Below are 8,665 nucleotides of genomic sequence, written 5' to 3'. Positions count from 1 at the left end.
TTGTCTTCATTTTTCTTCTGCTTGGGTTCTGCTGACCTTCTTGAATCTGTAGGTTTATCATTTATACTAAATTTGGAAACATTTTGGCCACTTATTTCTTCAAATACTTTTTTCTCCCCTTCCTTTCCTCCCCTCTGAGACTGCAATTATAAACAACCACTTCGCAACAGCCACCAGGGTTCTGTTATTTCTTTTACAGCCTCTTCTCTCTTTGTTTCATTTGGGATAATTTTTATTAGTATGTTTTTTCTTCTGCAGTGGGTAATTGGCTTATAAATTTTGAATTTCAGGTATTGCATTTTTCTTTTTTAATTTATTCATTTTATTTATTTATTCTTGGCTGTGTTGGGTCTTCGTTGCAGTGTGCAGGCTTCTCTTGTTGCGGAGCATGGGCTCTAGGCACACAGGTTTCAGTAGTTGCAGCACATGGGCTCAGTAGTTGTGGCTCACGGGCTCTAGAGCACAGGCTCAGTAGTTGTGGCGCATACAGGCTTAGTTGCTCCACGGGACGTGAGATCTTCCCGGACCAGGGCTCAAATCCGTGTCTCCTGCATTGGCAGGCGGATTCCCAACCACTGTGCCACCAGGGAAGTCCCCACAGGTATTGCATTTTTCAAATCTGAAAATTCCATGTAGGTCTTTAAAAATATTTTACATTTCTTTCTTCATTGTATTCATGTTCTCCTATATGTTCTAGAGCCTATGAAGAATATTTATAATAGGTCTTTAACATTGTCTGGCAATTAATTCCAGCATCTCTCTCATTTCTAATTATTGCTCTTTTTCCTGGTTTGAGGTCATTTTTTCCTGCTTATTTGCATGCTTAGTAGTTTTGAATGAATCTTAGAAATTATGAGTTTTATTTTATTTTGTTATTTTATGATGCTGATTTGGTTTTTTATCTTTTAATATTCCTTTATAGAGTGTTGGACTTCAGTTCTGGCATTCAGTTAAGTTACTTTAGATCAATCTGATACTTTTGAGGTTTGCTTTTAAGCCATGTTTTGGTAGGTCCATGGCAGACTTTATATAGACTAGTTTTTAACAATAATTTCTGTACTAATCTCTTCGATTACATGTAGTATGAATTAAGAACCCCAAACCAATGCATATTACAGGCTGGATTTTCTGTTTTCTCATGGGTTTCTATTTTCTAAACATAGCTTACAACTAGAGCTCCACATGGGCACTGGATCCCTAAAGAGTGAGCAGAGGTTTTTCTAGTCCTTATATTCTGGCCTTTTATAAAAAGTTTATTTCCAGTTCCACCCAGATCAAGAGAATATTGTCCCTGCAGGGACACTGAACACCTAGTATTAAGACAATATCTGTTTCTGATATCCCATGTACAATATACTCAATGCCAACTCAGGCTCTGCATTTAAATCCCCCCTCATTTTAGGCACCTGTGGTGGTTTTCTTCCCTTGCAATCTCAACTCTGCATTTTAATTTTACATTGACTATATTTATTCAGCATGGGCCAGTTTTTGACATGTGTTCATTGGTGGAAGGTTGAAGAGAAATATATTCCAGGTCAGCACAGTCTCCCTTGGACTAGAATTCTCACAGTGCTGTCTAAGGGAGATGGTCCCAGAGACTCACGGCTGCCATGGGTGCTGGAAGATCTATTGACAACAGAGTTTGGGTCTAAATGAGCCTACATGTGAATCTATTGAAAAATGTCTTGGTTTTTCCAAGTGTCCAAAATAAACGGAACAACTCTTTACAGCAAAAGTTGGTATCCGCTGTGTTACAGAAAGAGAATACATAGGAAATTCAAAAGTTTCATATACCTAAATGTGAATTAGCAATCTACCTGAGGTCACTCTCCTGAGACTTTGCTAACTCTTCATTTCAACTGTGTGAGTCAATGAAACACCAGTAATTTAAACATGGAAAGCAAGAAGCTTTCATCAATATAAGCTCAGTACTGTCTGCTTTAATGCTAATTAGCAAAATCTTCCGTTTTAATACTACTTAGTTGAAGGGGTGTCAGGCATTTTTTCATAAACATTTTGGGTGTAAAGTGTTAGGTAGCCAAACTTTTTCTGAATTTGTTTTTATTTTTATTTTCTTAAAGCTATTCTTTGAGTCTTAGTAGAGTGAGCTGTGGGGAAATGGGAGGCTTAGGTCTAGGACACACTGGTCACAGTACTTTGGAGGTGATACAAAAGCAACGTAGGCAGCTTTCCCACAGCAAATAGTTTCTCTCCTCAAAACCCAATCTATCACAAAGGAGACAATCAATGTCATTTAGCAGACGCAATAAACTTCTCAAAAGAGACAAAAATCGCAACTTTCTTTCTAATGTATGCATTTGAGACAGACACATTAACTTGGTTTGCTGCTTCAGGCTGTCAAAGTTTTGTAAACATCAATGTCCAATTCTGGAAGGATGAATGTAGGATTGAGACGGGCTCTGGATTTTTGCCCTTAATCCCTTCCTCTCCTTTGTTTCCCAACATCTAATCTTTTTTTATATATATATTAGTGGGATTAAACTTGGGCCAAGTGGGTAAAACTCTGTGTCCTCCTTGGTTGGATAACAACTCATTGTTGGCTCCAAATGACGGTGGCCTTCCCTCACAAAGGACCACTTCCACAAGCTGCAGCATCTCATGCAGTCCCACAAGAGGACCTGCTGTTACCCAGGTCCCATTTTCATGTTATTACACTGCTGAAACTTGTTTTCTGAAAAGCTTCCAGGAAATAACCTGACCACATTGTAAAGTTCACAGTGATGGGTTTTAAGATAAACAGGACGGCTGGCCATTTTCTAAGCACTGAGAGCGCACCCTGGTGAGTGTCCTGGTCTCCAGGCCTGGCAACCTGACATTTCCTGACTGCCAAGGACCGAGGGCCCAACACAAGCCCAGCCCCTGCCCAAGGGGCCTTCCGTGTTCTCGGCACACCCATCTTCCCTCCTTCTTTCTCTCCCTCTGGATCACAAAGCCGTTTTCCCCTAGCTGTGCTGCGCTCGTTGCCTCCGGGTCTATGAAAGGACCATCCCGTCCCGGTGATATTTTCCGGGCGCCGATTCTTCCCAGGGCAGCCGTGTGGCTGGGAGTTTGGACGGTACCTGCGGCCCTGGCCATGGGTGAGAGCTCGGAAGAAGGTGGTCTCTCTATGCCTCGCCGTACCAGCTCCACTCTTAACTGTTCTAATTGTGCTTCACATAAACTTTATTTTAAAAAGAAAGGAGCTGCACAATTTAAAACAAAAAAATAAGGCCACTCATTTTGCGTTGTTTGTGGGGTTTTTTTTTTAAATTAATTTATTTTATTTGGGGCTGTGTTGGGTCTTCGTTGCTGTGCGCGGTCTTTCTCTAGTTGCGGCGAGCGGGGGCCACTCTTCATCGCGGTGCGCGGGCCTCTCACTGTCGCGGCGTCTCTTGTTGCGGAGCACAGGCTCCAGACGCGCAGGCTCAGTAGTTGCGGCTCACGGGCCCGGTTGCTCCGCGGCACGTGGGATCCTCCCAGACCGGGGCGCGAACCCGTGTCCCCTGCATCGGCAGGCGGATTCTCAACCACTCTTTCCGGCACTCCTCACTGATGATCTTGCTGTTATCCAGAATATTGTAAGAAGTAGGGCATCGCTTTCCATTATATGCAAACCTGCTCAAGGTCATGTCAAAATGAGAAATGACCTGTCCGGAGACCCGAGAGAACCGCTGGCCCCGGCACCGCGCTGGGCCCAAGGGGAGGCCGGCGAGGCCGGGCCGGGGGCGCGGGGGACGAGCGGGGGCTCCGGCCGGGCCTGGGGGCCTACGGGCCGCAGTGGCGCGGCGAGGCCCAGGTGGCCCGGCGTTGTTTGCGTTTTTGACAAAGGCTGCCAGAGCCGTCCGTGGCGGGGCCCCTCCTGATCTTTCTAACTTCTCTCTCCTCTCACCTGGCTCCACAGAAACGCTCTGTCCCGTCAAACTCTGCTTCCTCCCGGCCTCACTGCAAACTGCCCCGAGCGTCCTCTCCTGCTTTCACCAACTAATACGCTCTGCTTTGCCTAGACGTACAGCTGCTGATGGGCACGTCTGCCCTTCCTCTGCTCAGTCCCCGCCTTCCGGGAAAGCGGCCGCGGGGCCCCACCTCTCGGGAGGCGCCTCCTGCCCGGCCCGGCAACTTCACACCGGAGCCGGACGCCTCTCCTCCTTCAAGGCGCCCAGGGCTGTGAGCACAGGCTCGGCTCCTCCGCCCCGACAGCCGCTCACCGCTCCTGCGCCCACGACAGCCCGCAGCGTGGCCTGCTAGCCGGGAGCCCGCAGTCAGCCCGGCTTCACCAATTCCCGTTTTGCATAACTTTAGACAAAGATTTGCGTTTTCAGGAAGGCATATCTTCCGATGAGATTGCTCCTCTGAAGGAGTAGGTTTGTATTGAAATTCGGCTGCTGTCAAGGGACGGTTTTGCTGAATTACGTTTATCCGAGGAGGTGCCGGTCCCTCGCCAGGGGTGAGGCCTTTGGATGCAGTCAGTCGACCTGATTGGCTCGCGGTCTCCCTCTTGTGAGGACAGGGACCTGTGGATGAACGGGAGGACGAAGAAGAAAAGAGAAAAGCACCGAACCTGGGCGTCTCTCGACGAAGGCCGCCCCCGTCTTGGTGCGGGCAGTGGTGCGACTCACTGCGACGCCTGACGCCGCCGTCCTCCGGCCGTCCCCACCCCAGGCCTTTCCCTCGTGGTGTGGCGCCTCGGAAGGGCTCTCCGGGCCCTCGCCCCGCGCGCGCGGTGGCTGCGCCGTCGCCATCGCGCACAACCCGAGCCCACCCCTTCCGCCGGCCGCGCACGCGCTGCGAGCCTGTCCGCCCTGCGTCCGGAGCGCGCCGCGCCCGGGCTGTTCGCGTCCGGTTCAGCTGCGAACCTTCTGCGGCCCGGGCGCCTCCGGGAGCGTGACGGGCAGCCGGTGGGCTGGGGCGGATGTGCCCCGCAGCTGGGGGACACCTGCGGGCTCAGCGTTCGGCCTCAGCCGGCCCTCGGGCGCCGCGCAGGCCCGCGGCCTCCTGCCCCCCAGGGCCTCGGGAGCCCCGGGCCGTGGCCGCGCCGCAGGAAGGGGCCCCGCTCTCCTCACCGGGGCCCAGCGCGCCCCGCTCCCGCGTCTGCTTGAAGTTCTGCCTCTCGACACACCCCGGGAGAAAGCCGGTGGTCTCGCCCAGGGCGCTGCTCTCGCTCCCAAGACCCGGGGCCCAGGGGACGGGGAGCCCCGGGCCGCACGGGGCGGGCGAGACAGTTCTCTCCCCAGCACTCTTCACTGCGATAGCTGAACTGGTTTTAATTTCCCCGAAGAGTCACAGGTCTCTCATGGGAGAGAGTTCCTCCAGAGCCGGCCCCAAAGCATCGCATCAGCTGGGCTCTCACTTCCAGGGCTGAGCGGGAAACAGCGCCATCACTGCGTCCGCCCTCCTTGCCCGTCTTCCCATCCTCAGCACCCGACGGCTGCCCGGATTCCCCAACAGTACCTGCCTTCCTCCTCAAAACCAGAAAAAGCATATAAACATGTAAAATATATCTATATAAAGGTCATTTATTTACCCAACAGCTGCTAAACTCTCAACTTCCATCATTGTCTCTTTTGTAAAAAAAAAAAAAAAAAAAAAAAAGACAAAAGAAAAGCCAAACTAAACTAAAATCAAATCAAATCTACCTGGCCTTAAGCACTCATGTCTTTCTGGTGATCTCAAGGGCAGAGTCTAAGATAATTAGCAATCTTGACTGATTGAGCACAGCTATCTTATCCATAATTTCTCAATGAATTAAAGTATCTCACACTGTTCTTTTGAGGCATACCCACTAATTACGACAGTGTTATCTTAGTTGTAGAGAAAGCCTTCCTTCCTAAGAGCTATATGAATATTATGTGTTTGAACAAGTCCTTCCATCACTGGAGGGCAGGAAACGGCTTTGCTCTGACAGGTTACTCTGTATTTCACAGAACAATGAAGAATCTAAATGGCTTCCTTGATATTGACAACTCTGCCATAAAGAATTGTAACTTGTTTATGATTTTGTAGAGCCCTTAAAGACTCCCAAGATTATATCATTGCCCAAATTTTATTGACATGTGTTTGTTCCTGCTTTTCTAGTATCCTTCCGCTCTTCAAAGCTGCATATTTTTTTTTCTTTTTAATTGTACAAGCTCCCAGCTGCCACAAGGACATTTTGATAAAATATTACTCCTTGAAATATTATTTACATTTACACTCAATCTAATGATAGTAATAATAACTTACTTTTGTTGAAATTACATTTCTATCTGGCCAGGAATTTTTCTAAGTGCTTTATATATATATATATATATATATATATATATCAACTCAAAGAATCATTAGCATGTCCCTATAGGTGTCATAATTATCCCCATTTTGCAGAGGGAAAACTAAGGCACGGAGAGGTCAATTAATCCTAAGGTCCCAGTAAGTGGCAGAGAGGTTGAGCCCAGGCAGTCCCGCTTTTCCCCCCACTCAGCTGAACAATCTTCATTCCCACGAGTGCACAATCATAGTTCCCTTTCACAACTTGCCAGATTATTTTGAGGGTATTATTTTTTAAGGGGCCAAAGTACACTTTGGAAGATTTAAAAGCCAAGATACATATGCAGTATAGTACTCTGATATTTTGTGCAATTGAGGGCTTTTACATTTTTTCTTCTCTAATGTTTGTATGGTAAATGATAAGTTAAATAATTTTGAAAAAATACTGAATATAATGTAACAAAAGTTTGGAAAAAATGTTTCAGACTATGTGAGCATAATCTCTCAATCTATGAAAATGTGAAATATCCCCTAGACCTGAATTCACCCCAAAGACCAAATAGTGTAGGAAATTACACTGAAGCTTCCAATTACCCACCCCTGACTCCCCAGGCTTCCTATCTTGCGCAGCTCACGCTAACAGGGCGTTAATTCTGACCACAGAGGGAGAGTTCATTCCTAGGGTCTATTTTTCTATATGGCTCTAATTCTACATGGGTCGAATTCTAATTCTAGGGTCTAATTTCTATATGCATCACATTGACATCCCTACTACAGAACAGACACTACAGTGGTGTGAGGGATTTGTTTGTGTTTGTTTGTTTGTTTTGGAAGATATAAAAGTTAGAGGGATGTCGGATTCTGGAAGACTGAGCCTGGGTTACCCTAAATTCTGAACATGCCTCTTCTGGCACCACATCCCTCCTGGGGATGGGTTGTGTTCATTGTTTTCTGTCCCTGAGTTCAAAGAGAGTTAAAGAACAAATTTACTTAAGGTATATCCAATCAGTCCTTTGTTTCTAACTGCAACCAGTAATATCCAAGTGAAATGATTAATCATCATCTTAAACTAGGCACTGCCAACTTTTTATAAGAAATTAAACTATTTAGGGAATTCCCTGGAGGTCCAGTGGTTAGGACTCTGCCCTTTCACTGCTGAGGGCCCGGGTTCAATCCCTGGTCTGGGAACTAAGATCCCGAAAACTGAGCCAAAAAGATGCACAGTTCGGCCAAAAGTAAAAAGTATATATTATTTACACTTAAGAAAGGGAAGCTACTAGGTAGAAGGATAGTTTGGATTTTTCAGAATCCAGATGCCCCTCCAAGCTTGTGAGTCTTTAACATTGAGCCATTAAAATTTTTCATGTAAGTGAGGATCAAATAGCCTCTGATTGCTGATTAAATTAGAAGTGGCATACAGCAGCGGTCCCCAACCTTTTTGGCACCAGGGACCAGTTCTGTGGAAGATAATTTTTTCACGGACCAGGGATGGGGTAGGGGGGATGGTTCAGGAGGTAATGTGAGTGATGGGGAGCCATGGGAGGCCATGAGGGGCCATGGAGAGCAATAGGGAGCGATGGGGAGCGATGGGGAGCAAGGGGGAGCGGGGGGGAGCGAGGGGGAGCGGCAGATGCAGCTTCGCTCGCTTGCCCGCTGCTCACCTCCTACCGTGTGGCCCGGTTCCTAACAGGCAGTGGACCAGTACCAGTCCGTGGCCCGGGGGGCTGGGGACCCCTGGTTTAGATGATGTGCATATCTTAATTAATGTTTGTTTCTGAACTGATGCCAGAAATCCATGTGATGTCACAGAATAACCGAGTGCCCAGGATGAATTGTTTTTTGTTTTGTGGGGTTTTTTAGAATTTTTTCTTACTAGCTTAAGAACTCTTTATCTCGATAAGATTTTCTTAAAAGCATCCTTGAAATTGAAAAGCTCAGTTATGGTTACTTTTATTTACAGTCTGCATTCCAACACAGACTCACCCTTTTATTCTTGGTTCCAGGCCCAAAATGCCATCAGTTAGCACATTGCTAACTCCTTATCATGTGAAAGTGCAGAGAAATAAAAAACATGGCTAAGTTAGAAGCATTTTTATTCTGGTGTATTTTATATGATTGTCAGAGATAACAAGATGGATTTTAGGATCGAGGGAGCGAGGGGGAGAGGGGGGGAGCGGGGGGAGCGGTGGGGAGCACAGATGAAGCGTCACTCGCTTGCCCGCCACTCACCTCCTACTGTGTGGCCCGGTTCCTAACAGGTCACAGACTGGTACCGGTCCTCGGCCCCGGGGGTTGGGGACCCCTGGCATACAGCCTCTTACCTGACTTACACTTCAGTTTAAGAAATACTATAGGGCTTCCCTGGTGGCGCAGTGGTTGAGAGTCCGCCTGCCGATGCAGGGGATGCGGGTTCGTGCCCCGGTCT

The sequence above is a fragment of the Physeter macrocephalus genome, chromosome 8 (genome assembly GCF_002837175.3).
Source record: "Physeter macrocephalus isolate SW-GA chromosome 8, ASM283717v5, whole genome shotgun sequence".
In the NCBI taxonomy this organism is placed as follows: domain Eukaryota; kingdom Metazoa; phylum Chordata; class Mammalia; order Artiodactyla; family Physeteridae; genus Physeter; species Physeter macrocephalus.
The sequence above is the reverse complement of the archived record's forward strand: the minus strand, read 5'-3'. Positions refer to the sequence as shown.